Below are 13990 nucleotides of genomic sequence, written 5' to 3'. Positions count from 1 at the left end.
AGCATTCATGAGAAATAGCACGTGGCATTATCACAACTGTGAGCAGGACCGCAATATTCTGATATAAAACATCGCAAAGCCTTCATAGTCTTATAAAGCTTACTTGACACGCCTTATTCAGTCTCATTCTATAAAATCCATGACATTCACTATGGTTTTGTGAGAGAATATTAACAGAACCCTTTCAAAAAGGAAAGCGATTTTAAAGCTGACACTAAGGAAAAAAATTGCCAGTGTCAGCAGGATGTTTGGTAATGCTACTGGACTATCTGCATGGGGCACAGCAGTTTAACTTAACTCTTCTCCAGGTAACGCATCTGGGCGTGATGGCCTGAATAGTCAAATATGCCTGAGCTACAAAATCCAAACCCTCGCTTGCAGAGAAATGAATATACAACACTGCAAATGCAAAATCAACTTATGTTGTTTATGCTTACTAAGTGTTGTTAGTGCCACTTTCCCTTCACCTGGAGGTGTTATATTGTATATACATATTCTATAGTTCAGTAACCAATTTCAGAAATTTTCCTTCAGAGTAACATTTTAGGGAGAGTTTGCCGCAGAAGAAACTTCAGCTTCCCTCTGCTGCCCTGTGATGCAGAGCGCTATCATTCACACTAATGCTGGCTTAAACAAACAATAATTAAAAAATTCATTATTTCCATCCTTTGGTCCCTGGGAAGGAGATTAGAGAACTGAGCAGAAGTAGATGGCTTTTGCTCTTTGAAGGCTGTGGGAGTGTGTATATTTAGTAGTCTTCCATCTTGCACAGTGCTCTCTTCAGCTCTGTTTGCTAGTACAAAAGTATGTACAAGGGAAAAAAAGCATGGCTGTCGCTCTGCTTCCCATATGTTCATTCTGAGGTAGTCTTTTATGTCTGCAATATTTGGGCTGTGCATCCTCGTGCTACTCCGAATGAATGCTACCCCCATTTGGCATGAAGATGGAGGAATTTGTTATTGTTTTCTCTTATGAAATCAAAGTAGCTGTTTGCTGTCAGATATCAGCTTCAGTTTCAGAAATGAAAAATACTTTTTAAATATGAAAAGTGAGAATATCTCATGCTTGACAAGGACAGCATGCTTATTAAAATCAGTGAAGTGTGGGTAAGACTAGCAGAGCTGAAACCTGCAATACAAAGAGCTGAAGAACCTGAAGTATTAAGGCTGGAATTTTATTTTTTTATATGTGTGCAGGGGCAGATTGTTTGAAGTTAAAATACAATACTGTTTCCAGTAGCTAAGGGTGTAGAAGCAGGATCAGCTTTCTGATAAGGCTTTTTTTTCCAGGTACGGTACACAAGGGGTAAGAGAAACAAGGGCAGTTTATTAACTGAATGAAAAGAGAACAGTGAGCTGAGTGCATGGTGCTGAAAGAACGCTTTATGCAAAGAATTTTTTCTATTATTTTTCATGGTGTGTGGGCGGACACTGGAAGATCTATCTGAGAGAAGGCAGGAGAGTTCTGATAACTGGTAAGCACGTTAAACTCTAAATGAAAATGTTTGAACAACTTAACAGCAGCTGTTAGCAAGTTGCGTAGAATAAAAAATAGAATAAAATCCAGTGCAATTAAGAGGATCCTCTGGTTTTACTATAAACTCTTGAATGGTATGCATTCAAGTAGGTATAAGGAAATTGGATATAAAGGGTATAGATCCTTCTATGAAGAATCTATATCCTTTAGAATATTGACACTTTATGAACTAATCTTTTGTTTATTTTTCGGACAGCATTGGGTCAGTATTTACCTATTTGGGAGGTGAAGGCAATTGATAGAAATATTACCTAAAAGTTCGCAGAAAATAAGGAATACCTTTAAAACTTAAAGAAGTGACTCAGGAACTAAAAACTCTCATTAATAAAATAAAAACTTCTCCAAGAGGAGGGTGTCTAATGGTTGGTGTCTGCTAGCTCTCAGTGCTCTTGTCACACGGGCATCTTCACTGAGCCACCATACTGCTTTGTTGTGCCAAGCGGAATGGCTTCCCCACATGTTTGCTTTGTCACGGGTATTGCCATACAGCAGTTTTTTAAGCAGTTTTTATTATAGTCATAAAATACTCCCTCTGTATAAAACAGTGGGCTGTTGTAGTCCCTAATGTGATCTGATAGACTGAACTTGATGTAAGCATTTGGATATGGGTATCGTTTTAGTTTAAGCATTTGGATATGATTAATACCTTCAAGTAGTAAACCTTCATTTGTATAATGTTATTTTTTCAGAGATTAAGACTGGCTTTCTGTTCTTCATATTAACAAATAAAGGTCAGGATCAATACCTCTTAGCCCCTGCTTTTTGTCTTTCATTGGATATAACAGTGTCTGCCATATGGAGTTTATGGAGTACCAGGGAAAAGGACTACACAAACTGAGATTATTCTTCAGGATTATCTGCCTTCATGTGTGTTTAAAGAATGTTGCCTGCCTGCCCTGTTAGCAAAGTGGATGTTTTGCACGAGACCAAAGGTAGTGAACTGAGACAGTGAAGTCACCAGTGTTTTATCATTGGCTTTGGAATATATTCTGTTGATGACAATGAGAAAGACAGGCTAGCTTTATTTTAGATAGTATATGAATTTGAGTAGAAAATGTGCATACTTGTCTGCTAGATGTAAAGAGTGAATTTTGATGTTGAAAATGGTAGTTAATGCATATCTGATATTGTAAGGTAATTTAATAGATTAAGGAAAAGTTTCTGGCGGTCAAATTTTCCTGTCCATTTTTATTCCCTCTCCTCCATTAAAACTCAGGAGGGACTTGCATTTGTCTACTGTTGCAGAAATCAAAATCTAGAAATATATCAAGAACATCAAATCTTTTCTAAAGCTGAAGGTTTCCCCTTTGTAAATGGTTGCTGTAACCTTGCTTTTAACAGTACACAGGCTGCTCTCTGTCTGATTCTTCTGTAGGTGCATTGACCAATAGCATCTGCAGCAGCTGTTGCCTTCTGCAGTCTCAAGGAACCAGCATGTGAGGCAGCAGATTTTGCTGCACTGGACCCTTTTCCACTGAGATTCTCCTTCTGTTCCCTTTTTTTTCCCTGCTCCAGCGCTGTGTAGGAAGAAAACAAGCCCTTTCTGTTATGAACACATGGAATAAATACCGAAAATACAAAATGAAAATGCAGAATGGTCAGCTCTTGTTTTATATGTATGTTTGATGAGATCCAGAGACAACTGAGTAAACTGAAAATGACCAAAGAATTCGCTGCCAAGCACTTAATTTAGCAGAAAACTACCACGGGCTGTCCTTCTGATTCAGGTGTGGTGGTTACAATGATTATGATGTAAATGAAATAAATTGAAGATCCTTTTTGTACAGCACATTGACTCAGTGAGAGATTTTTCTTTAAGTAAGCTTAGACAGGTGTGTTTCTCACTTCAGCTGATCACTACTTGTGGTCATTTTATCCAGCTAAAAGCACCATATGAAGAATAAAGTTGTGTCTCTTATTATTTGCTCCCTATTAACTTGGAAGGTGGTTATTTTAATTCTTTTTTTTTTTTAATATTATCCTTTTCCCTAGAGAGAGGTGGGCAAAATAACTTTCTGAAAAGATGCATAATGCATAATGCTAGTTTCCTGATCAGTAGATTGTGGAGAATGTATGGACGATGTCTTTGGTTCATTTAGGGGATGCAGTCGTGTATCTGTTCCATTAATTCTAAGGTAGCTGTTTGAATTAATAAATTAATTGAAAACAAACACACCTTTGTTTTGAAACTCCTCAGAAGTTATATTGAAGGTAACTTGATATTCTAAACATAAACTTATGACAAGAATCTGATTTTTGAAGTCAAAAGCTAAATTTTATTCAACTTCAGTTAAGTTAATTTTATTTATAACAAAACTAATGTTACAGCAGCATAACCAGAGAAGCTCCTTAGAGATGGTAAGCTCTTTATACGTGGTGGGAAAGGCAACCTGGTAGCCGTGTTGGTCATACACAAAGTGCTTTTGACCATGTTGAGGAACACAGTGCATTACAATGGAGCTCATGTCTCCAAATGCTGCTGTTACCCCACCTGTCTGTTACCAAAGGCTGTTTTGCATACTTCCCCATATCTTCTTTTTGTCTGTGTGTTTCAGTGAAGTGCCTCATTCAGCATTGTTTTAACAGAACAGAACATTGAGTGACATGAGAAAGAACTTCACCTGAGGGGAATGTTCATACGTTGACCTTGTTCGAACTTTTTTGGAGCTCTTTAGGGCTGGAGTACAGGCAGTAAACCAGATTCTGATTTCGCTGAGGTTTAGTTCCACTGTGAATCATTTGCAAATATTCTGTGCCTGGTAATGCTATGATTTAGTAGAAGCAATTGTGTTGGCTAAATTGGCCACATGATAAGAAGAGGTGAGGGGTTTAATACTTAATCAGCTGGATGACGCCTGGTCTTTTTTACGTTCAAGGTGAAAGAAATATGGACAGGCAGAGCAAAGGTTTGTTCCCTGCAGACTTCATTTTTCTTTTTGAAAGGTCTCCTTTTCACAGATTAATTAACTGTATATATGCTGAAGTTCCTATTTGCACTATAAAATGCCCACATTTTGCTGTAGCTCAGCACATTCATTTTCTATCCTTAGCTCAAAGCATAGAATAAATATGCGCCAACTTACGTGCATACTTCTTTCTTTGTGAGTTGCAAATTTGGAGCTAGAGAGCAATGGTAAAAATTGGAATTTGAGCATAGGCTATCTATGGAAATGGACAAAGGTGATTACAGCTGGTGAAAGACCCTTCCCCTTTTAGTGGCTGAAATTCCTTCTGATGTAATCCCCATACTGTTCTTTCCATTTGGAGATTGCAGCTACTTCTTTGAATAGCAAAACCTTTCTAAAACTCAGTTTTGCCTTGTGCTTCCATGGCAGGGTATGTCTTTACAAAAAAAAAAACCTAGTGCAAGTGCAACCTTCTTCTCGTGTTCCCAGGTTTTAAGTGGCTCAGTGTAGTCTCTGAAAGTTTAGTGAATCCTTTTCTGAAATGCTGATGGTTGGCAGAATAAATTTGTCTCAGCAATTTTCTGTCTTGTCCTTCCTCCTTACTGCTGAGCGGCATAAAAAGGAATGACATACATGTTGATGGCTATATTTTTGGACATAAGAAGCAGGCGTACCTGTTAAGCGCGCTTGACTCTAAGTAGGAACAAACAGTCTACAGCCAAAACGCTAAGTTGTTTACTGAATCATGTTCAGTATTAATTTAAAAGAATAAAAGATTTCTTTGTTAAGTGTATCAGTACACTAAAGCCACTTAAAAATCATACATCGTCTATCCCGATACCTTGTTGCCCACTTGAAAACATTGACCTGACTGGTAAAATTAATCCTACTTCTACTAAATCATCACGCTGAATGATCAGCCACAGCCCTCAGCACGGTGACTGTAATTCTCAGGATGCCATGGAGTTCTTGGAGATAAATGGTATCACGCAGTACTGCATGCTGGGGCATATTGCTGGGCTGATTGTTTCAGACAACTGAAGTCTTCTATTCGTCCTCAGACAAACAGATGCAATTGGAGACTGGCTGGCTGCTGTGAAATTCCAGGGATTTTAATTGAGAGTTGTGGAGTGTTTTCAAATGAAATGGAAAAAATGTGTATTTTAGGTCACATTAAAATAAAATCACCGATATTTTAAACACTTGAAACCTATGTTGATAGCATAATTTCTGAATTTTTATTTTATTCAAGCAGCTCAGTGTAGCAGATAATAAAATTTTGAAAGGATTGAGACTGTTTATAACTTATTTCTTCAAAAATGGCTAACTTCCCTTTTAATGTTTTTATTCATATATGTACTTTTCATCTCAGAAGCAAATGATAAGCCTTCAGAAGTTTTGCAAGTATATCTTTTTAGAAAATGTTTTTGACCTATTTATGGTTGTTTTTTGAAGGGTATTGTTTGCTTAGAAGACAGTTCTGGAGGTAAAAGAAACCTGGAAAGATCGCTATCCCTCCCTCTGCATTCAAAAAATAACAGAAGAACATTACTACGTTTTATTTAACCGGTATCTCTGTTATTGGACAAATAGTCATTGAAACTTCACATTGCTGCATAAACCACTTCCACAGAGCATGGTGGACAAGATTAAATATGGTGTTTCTATATATTTTCAGAGTGTTTTCACACCATAAGCTGTAAATTAGAGAAACCAGAACTACCTACCTAGTTGTTGCATTCAGGCTGCTCTTGCTTATTTTGAGAAATCTTAAATAGCATTGTGGTGAAAAGACATCCTGTAAAAAGATTGACCTTGTGCACAATGAGAACAAGATATTTCAGCTGCAGGGTTTCTCTAAAACTGTTTGATACAGTCTCACTACTCCAATGCTTGTGAAACGGAGTAGTAGTAACTGGAAGTTGTGATAACTGTGCCTGCCTCTTGTGGAAATGACTTCCTCCTTCAGTCAAACAAGCAGAGTAAGATAAAGCATATTTACAGGGTGTTTACAGTAGAGATGTGGGGTTTTAAAGATAAACTGGCAGGGATCAGGTGTCTTTTTTAAAAAGACTTTTTTAAATAAAGTCACCTGATGGTCCTCAGATGTAGGTAACAAAAAACCACTGCTTTTGATGTCAGTTATAGGTGCTTCCCTATAGAAATAATAGGCAAAACTCAGTAAGCAAATCACTCTTCAAGTGCGGTCTAATAATATATTCTTCTGGTAGCCTCAATAGCATGCTTTCCATTCATCCAGACAGACTTTAATGGCCACTTAAGAGTCCATTTTCTGGAGTATATGTTAAGCATGTAGAGTGCAGCAGTAAGAAAGAAAGGAAAGCATTCTGATCTTTTGCTAAAGATTGGCATCTTCTTGTATGTCTCTAGATCACAGGAAGTTGGTTTGAGAGGATGCATGAGAAGGCAGGAGTAAGGCTCTCACTTTTCAATTATTTTATGAATACGCTGTTTTTTTCAAAAGTACAGTACTCTGGTGAACAAAACCTCTCCCTCTTGTTTTGGTCTTGAGAACCACAAAAGGAAGTGAAAGATGGGAGCCCTTCATCATGTAGGCTGTACGATTTGCTTTGGTGTGTATTGAGGATGCGCAGAGGAAGCAGGCTTGATATAGAAAGAACTGTGTTTAGAGTCAGGCAGAAGGAGTGAATCCATAATTTCTTAAATGCTCTTAGGTATCTTCACTGGTAAGTTAATATATTACTGTGATTATATTAAAAAATGTTTCACACTAATAAGAGTATAGTATAGGTGTCATCATTTTCAGTGGAGTTTCTTTTCTTAAGGCAGATATTTAACACAGTGAATATTTAAGTGAAAAAGTCATTGTGGGTTTGTATGTTCTGGAAAGTTAAAGGGCAAAAAGAAAAAAAAATATTTGTTTAAACTGTATTTTATTCTGCCAACAATGCTATTCAGAATTAAAATGTCTTTTTAACCTGAGTGTAGTTCATTAAGAGTTGAGTATCTGTATATAATTATGCGTTAGGAAAGCAAAAGTATTGCTCAGTGCGATTAATTAGAGAGTTGAGGGCAAGGCAGAAATTATTCAGTTCTATAGCCAGGGTTTTCTGAACAAATTTAATAGTTAAATAGCCTGGTTTTCTGAGGAAATGCGTTCGAGTTCTTCTGAAAACCAGTTCACTAATTTACAAGTCTAAATACTGCATTTGTATTTTCTAACTTTAGGCACGCAGACCAACAGATTCAGATACATAATTTGAGAGATTATCATCAGTAAGTACATTCTTAAGTACCGTGGCTATTGCTGGGCATATTGTCTATTTAAAGAAAATAAAAATGATTCCTTGCCCCTTAATGGAGTGTTAAATTTGCCAGTAAGAGTAAAATCTAAACAGGGTAAATGGCATCTGCAGACTGCTGAGGTTTGTAGTCCAGTGGAAATGTGAGTTCTGGAATGCAGTAATTAGAGGGAGTAGTCAATACTTGTTAATGAAGCCGGTGCTTGTGATCCATCTTTAAAGGGAGAGAAAAGCAATACTGCCCTTCCTGTGGTGCCCTCATTGACCTGCTGTAGCAGCTGCTGTCCGCTCGCACAGCTCGTCCTCAGAATAACTAGCACGCTTCCGTTAAGAATAAATAGTCTGTTTTCCAAAAGCGATGGAAGTGTTTCAAGAAAACAGAATGAAATGCTCCTGTGAGAGGGTAAATGAAATATGAGGTGTTTGGCAGACAAATTTTAGACACTCTTCTCTGTGTTCTAAAAAATACCCTCTGAAAGATTGGTGCTGCTTAATTCCACTAACTGTATGGGGTGCCTATGCAACAGCCAGGCATGTTACTGCACTTGAATGTGCATTTTGTCCACTCTTTTATTTGTGCTTTTCCCATGAAGCGTTTTTCTGATTCTTTTTCCTGGGATGCCAGCTTCTAGGAGGTGATCAGAATAGCTGGCTTATGGCAGCAGCCTCTTCTTTATTGTAGCTGTCAAAGCAAGTTTGCTGGGATCAAAGATGGTGAAATGGTTTCTCTTAGAACTGAGTCTTTGCGTAGTGTTTCTTTTAAGGCTATTCTAAATCTGGCTTAAGATGTGGAATATGTCACTGAAGTCTTTGTCATCCCATTTATTTCTGCAGTTACAGGAGAAAGTACCAAGATTTGGGAACTGTTCATTTTCCCATGACAGAGGAGAGCTATAACTTTTTCATTTTGGAGTAAAATAAATGAAATGGATAACTTTTGGAAAATCCTTTATAAAACATTGCAATCAATATTTTTCAGGATGTCTGCCATGCCATGAGTAAGAAAGCTAGTCAAAACAACAAATTCTGCTTCTTCAATTTATCAAGCTTGTTATGCTTATTAGCATGATTTGGTAGTGTTCAAGGCTGTTCTTAGAAACTCTTATAGCAGCCTATAAACATCAGTAGCTTGCAGTACAGTTCAGTGCTCCCAGAGCAGCTGCATCTAAAGGAAAATGTCCCTTGCTTTTGCTGACTCCTGGGCTTGCAGTGTTCTTGATGCCTCTTCCAAGCTCACCATTGATACAGATGGATTCAATTTTCTTATCCTTTAACAAAGCTTGAGATATTTAAAGTATTTTCTTAATTAATACTGAGGACAATAACCGTTAATGTAATGAAACAAAGACTTCTTGAAAGTGAGTTTTGTCAGGACTGTTCCAAGTTTGTATTTGCAAGATATTGTGGTGACAGACAGCTGATGCTAATGGTGGTCTTTAGATTGTCAGCTTAATCCTACAGGCATTTAAAACTTCTTTCCTTTTGTATTTACAAGATACTGACATAAACTTGTAGCTGGTTGAGCTTCTAGCATGTTGAAATCAGTTCTAGGCTTGTATTTTTCAAATGCTTTGTTTGTAGCTGGTTTATGTTCTGATATTTGCAGACGTTTACTTCTTCTGTGCTAAAGTTAGTTAAGTGAGATATTGATCTTTACATAGAGGCAACTCCCAATAAACCTTGTGTGCTCATAGGTAGTTTATGAATTCAGCCAGATCGGAACCATAGGAGAGGCAGTGTCTTTTGCACTGATATGTGACTGAGGAGGGAAAAAAAGTAGGAAGCCGAGCTTTTGAGTGCACCAAATCACTGGGAGAGTCCAAACCAAAGTTGAAAGCTGCAGTTTAGACTTATTTTTTCCCCTCTGTCTGTTAAATCTTCTTGCAGTACTAAACTTGAAGTACAACTGGGACCTTATTTGGGGAAATGTAATGTCAAAGTACAAGTTTATATGATTAAGGAATGAGCTATATTGAGTCTGTTTGTACTGTTTGACAGATGAAAGGCCTTATTTAAATTTAGATGCTTCCTCTGTGTTGCCTTGATGGAACCATGAAGTTCTTCTCCTTAGATGGGGCTCTGTATGCTTTGAAGTAAAGAGGGAAGAAAGTGATGCTTTAAACAAGGCATTTGTGGTGTTGTGAAGTTCTGGGAACACAGTGGAAAGAACTGATTTTCTGAGCAGAAAATACAGTTTTCAAGGGAAAACATCTACTTAGAAGAAAATATATTAAAATTAAGTTGCTGATTCCGGTTCTGTAAGTTTCATGAAAGCCAGGCATAGGGGGAGGAGAAAGAGTTCAGTTTTGTCTTTGTAAATTCAAAGAACAAAGCATAGTTTGCTTACATACTTATCATTGTTTCTAGATGAAGTGTTGTCTGTCACCCATTTAAAAGAAAAAAAAAGAAAAAAAGAACAAAGGTGCACAAACAAAAAACCTTCCTGTTTCCCCAAGACCAAAACCAAACCACCTAAACTTTGGAAGTAGAAAAAAAAAATTAATTTGTGCCAAACCTATGGGCACTTTTTTTGTAAGCTTTATCAGATAGGGATTTCTGAATACTTTGTAAGAAGCACCTATTGTGTATGTATTAATTTTGAGAGAGAAGAAACTTATAAATTGAGTTTCCTGCATTGCAATGGAGATAGTGCTACTTGCATTTTGCAAAGCAAAACCTTCACAGGAGGTGTTAACATTGCTGTGGCCATATTTCTTTCACCCTTTCTTCCATGAGCTGCTAGCTGCAGAATAGAAGTGTAGGTGAGTGCAGTGCAGGCAGGGTATAATGTGTGTGTGTGTGTGCGTGTATGTGTTCATTCATATGCATATATGTGTCGGAGATGGATGATATACAGACAAACAGCAAAGGAGAATGTTGAGGTGGAGTGGAATGGAAGAAGAGAGAAATGAGAATAGAAAAGATATGTGATTTGATGGGTTAAATGGAGTAGGTAAGAGAGTAGGCAGTATATCTGTTGTCCCTTCTTTATAGAACCAGTTTTCTCCTTTGAAGTTTGGTTTAGAAATGAACGTATATATGTTCTGCTTTGATTAAATTCAGCAATTAATATTTTTCCATTATTACCAGAACCCAAATGACTGTCTTGTGGAGTTCTGGTCTCATTCTTCAAGCATGCTTACATGCAGTGCTTAGTAAAGTCAAGTCCTGAAGAGTGTTGTTTCTAAACTTACAGCTCAGTGCCTCTCTGTTTCTATACTTGGCCTCAGCTCTCACCAAGCTTTTCCCCAGACTACTGAAGAATGCATGAATGCAGCCTTCCAGCTCATTCTTCAGTACTGCTGATAGGTCTCCTGTCACTGAGGAGGAATGGTGGCATCCTCTACAGAAAGGCTGATCTAGTAAGGTGGTTCTGCCAAGAGCTTTGGGTCTCAAATATTAATCATTACGCGAAGTCCAAAGGCACAATAAATCAAAACTCTTGTTTGGGTTCTAGCTCGAGTCAGAACAGAACAGGATGGCTTTTTTCCTTTCTCTTTTTTTTTTATTTAGTTATCTGCTTCAGGGCTTGCCAACCGTTGCTTTGTGCAAGATGCTGACTGGCTTAAAAGTTCCTGTTCTCTCCTGGCTTCCTTGGACTTTTGGAAGTCCTTTTATCTAAATTGCTGGCCATAATGCTGAAGTCCTAGTACTGTATTCTTTGGTTCACTGCTATGTTATGTGAGTCTGCTGTGATTTTTTTGTTCTTGGCTTTAGGATCCTGACATTGCCTTGAGATAGCTCCCGTAGTTCAAACTGCACCAAAGCAGTAAGATTTATGGAGCAGAAAGACTGTAGTATACAACACTGTATCTGCAATGCAAAACACTCCTGATGAAATACAATCTTTATGCAGTGGTGTGGCTGTCCTAGGTATCACAGAGAACAGCTTGTTCCTTTATGAAACTTGACTTGTACTTTTAAAAACAAAAACAAAACCCAGCACAATTAAATGTTCCTCTCAGTTTATCTCCCTCTAATAGTCAAAATGAAACTGGTGAGCCAATGACAGTGTGTGCAATTGGGCTTATTTTTAAAACTTCCTTCTTGAATGTGTTCCAAAGAAGTATTCTTATCTTCATACCTCAGGGAGACACAGCCAGAGTATATAATAGATAGCTCTAAACTCGATTAATCTTCTTTGAACTTTTACTCATCTTGACACTTGAACTTTAAGTATCATATCATTGGTGTAAATATACATGTACCAAAGGACAGGATTGACTTTTGTTAAGGAGGTGTTTTTTTTTTTAAATATTTATTTTACTAACTTGTACAATGTTAACATTTATTTATTTGATATTTAAGGTTTGTTTAAAATGCTCTTGAATGTAGTCAAACCGTACTTTGGCAAACCTCTCTGATTGCTTGTTCTATCTTTAGTATCTTCTCTCTTCTGTGTACCTAGATATGATTCTTGAGGCACAAGTAGAATTTTGATGTTCCTGTTTTATGGCCAAATTTGTTCTGTAAGTAGAAAAGTAAATGGCTGGCTGGCAGCTTTTTCAACAGGAAATGTATGTAGCCTTTTTTGATTTGCATGATGTACATTTATGTACATTTTTAAGTTTTCATAACAATACTTGCTGATTGTAATCTAGTCTTTCTGCAAGTAATCACCTTTGATGTGAAGTAGCTTCCCCTCACTTCCCACATGAATTGTGTACTGGTCACCCTTGTAACTAAAGAGGTACGAAATTACATCTTGTCAGTTCCCGCAAAACTGGTAAATTTTAGACTATTCATTTGCTTCTCATTGAAGAGGATGAGCTGCAGAACTTACTGCTGGCTAACATTTAGGTTATAATAAATATTTCCTGGTTGTTTGAGTGGTTAAAATAAGTGACAGGTGGCTCTGAGGGTATTAAAGGATGTGATGCAGTGCTTGTGGATCTGACTTTCTTCCTGCATCTTTTGTTTCCAGCTGATCCTGTGTGTGATGTATTTGAAAACAAAGTGCAGATGTTTTATAATGAATCACTTTTGCCTTTGGTTTGCACACCTTTACATCCTTCTTCCTTCATCATCTGTTTGAGAGGTTCCTGGTAAGCTCCCAGAAATATCACAAAAATGATATGTTCATCCTTTACATCACTTCTGGTATCAGTGCCATGTTTTACAGACAAATTTTTACATTAAAAAAAAAAAAAACAAACCAAACCAAAACCCTCCCAAACCAGAAAATAGTCAGACTTTAGTTACAAGCACACTGTAGTGTGGGAAAAACAGTTCTTTCTCTTGGGTTACTTTTGACCGGATTTAGCCCTTTTCTGTCCTAAAATACTTGAAAATATACTCATCACCAGTGCTTCTCAAAAAATATTGAGAGAGCATTGCTGAGAGCCTTATGAATAATCATAAAATGAATAATCATGAATAATCATAAAATACTGAGAGAAGTTTTCTATCGGCTGTCCTCCCAGGAGCATCATGTGCTGCCCAGTAAAAATAGATCTGTAGCGATATAGTAGCAGCAACATTCTCAGTCTAGAAGTAGTCTCCTTTGGAGTGGAATGTGCAGAACTAAATTCAGATCAGCACATGGGGGACTGGTGGCTCTTTAAGTAGGATGTGAGCAGGAAAAAAGGAACTTTGGTAGCATTTTTGGAGTAGTTGTTTTAATACTGAACCTGGGAAATCGCAAGACGAAACTGAATCAAGTTCCTAGGAATCCTGAAAATTCACTGTCTGCTCCATGGAATTTTTCCTTACAAGGTCTGTATTTGAACTCGCTGGTGGCATTTCTCTAATACACTTTTAGAACAGCTAACTCTTTAAACCTGGCATAGAGAGACAGCTGCAGCCCTAAAATGATCCTTGGCACTGGACTACTGCTTTCCCCAGCTGGCAAGTTTTCCTGTTGTTTTCCTTTTCCCTTTTGTGTAAGTCAGTTGATGATATTTGTTTGTTCTGTAATGAGGAAGCAGTTTCCTCCATCAGATATTAGAACAAAGTCTGATTTTTATTTTGATTTCTGGGTCACTTTTTTCTCATGTAGCTACTTATAATACCATGTGTGCCATCCAAATCTGTGTGCTCATTTTTCTCACTTTATGTTCGTTGCTTTAAAATGTCTACACAACCTCCAGTAATTAATGACTGTTTCCTCTTTGTCCCTTCATAGGCAGTGGGATTATTAATGCTGTAGTTACCCACATCTGTACAGAGAATGAAGTAATAAATTGAGGACAGAAAAATTCTTTGTAGAGCCAAAGAACATGAACTTAGATCTCTAAAAGTATTTCAGTAGTCCTTTCTCTTTTG

The 13990-nt window shown here is 37.4% G+C and overlaps 1 protein-coding gene across 2 annotated transcripts in view; it reads left to right on the top strand.

Annotated features, from left to right (window-relative positions):
- Positions 1 to 13990, top strand: part of FGD4 (FYVE, RhoGEF and PH domain containing 4) — a 114594-nt gene that overhangs the window by 11988 nt on the left and 88616 nt on the right. The window contains exon 1 of one of the 2 annotated variants that reach the window (XM_021389007.1): positions 7668 to 7700. The exons of the other annotated variant lie outside the window; for it this stretch is intronic. The gene's annotated coding sequence lies outside the window, so the exon portion shown is untranslated. Of the gene's footprint in view, positions 1 to 7667; positions 7701 to 13990 lie in introns of those variants that run through there. 2 annotated transcript variants of the gene reach the window in all.

This window comes from Numida meleagris, chromosome 1, assembly GCF_002078875.1.
Source record: "Numida meleagris isolate 19003 breed g44 Domestic line chromosome 1, NumMel1.0, whole genome shotgun sequence".
NCBI lineage: Eukaryota > Metazoa > Chordata > Aves > Galliformes > Numididae > Numida > Numida meleagris.
The sequence above is the reverse complement of the archived record's forward strand: the minus strand, read 5'-3'. Positions and strand labels throughout refer to the sequence as shown.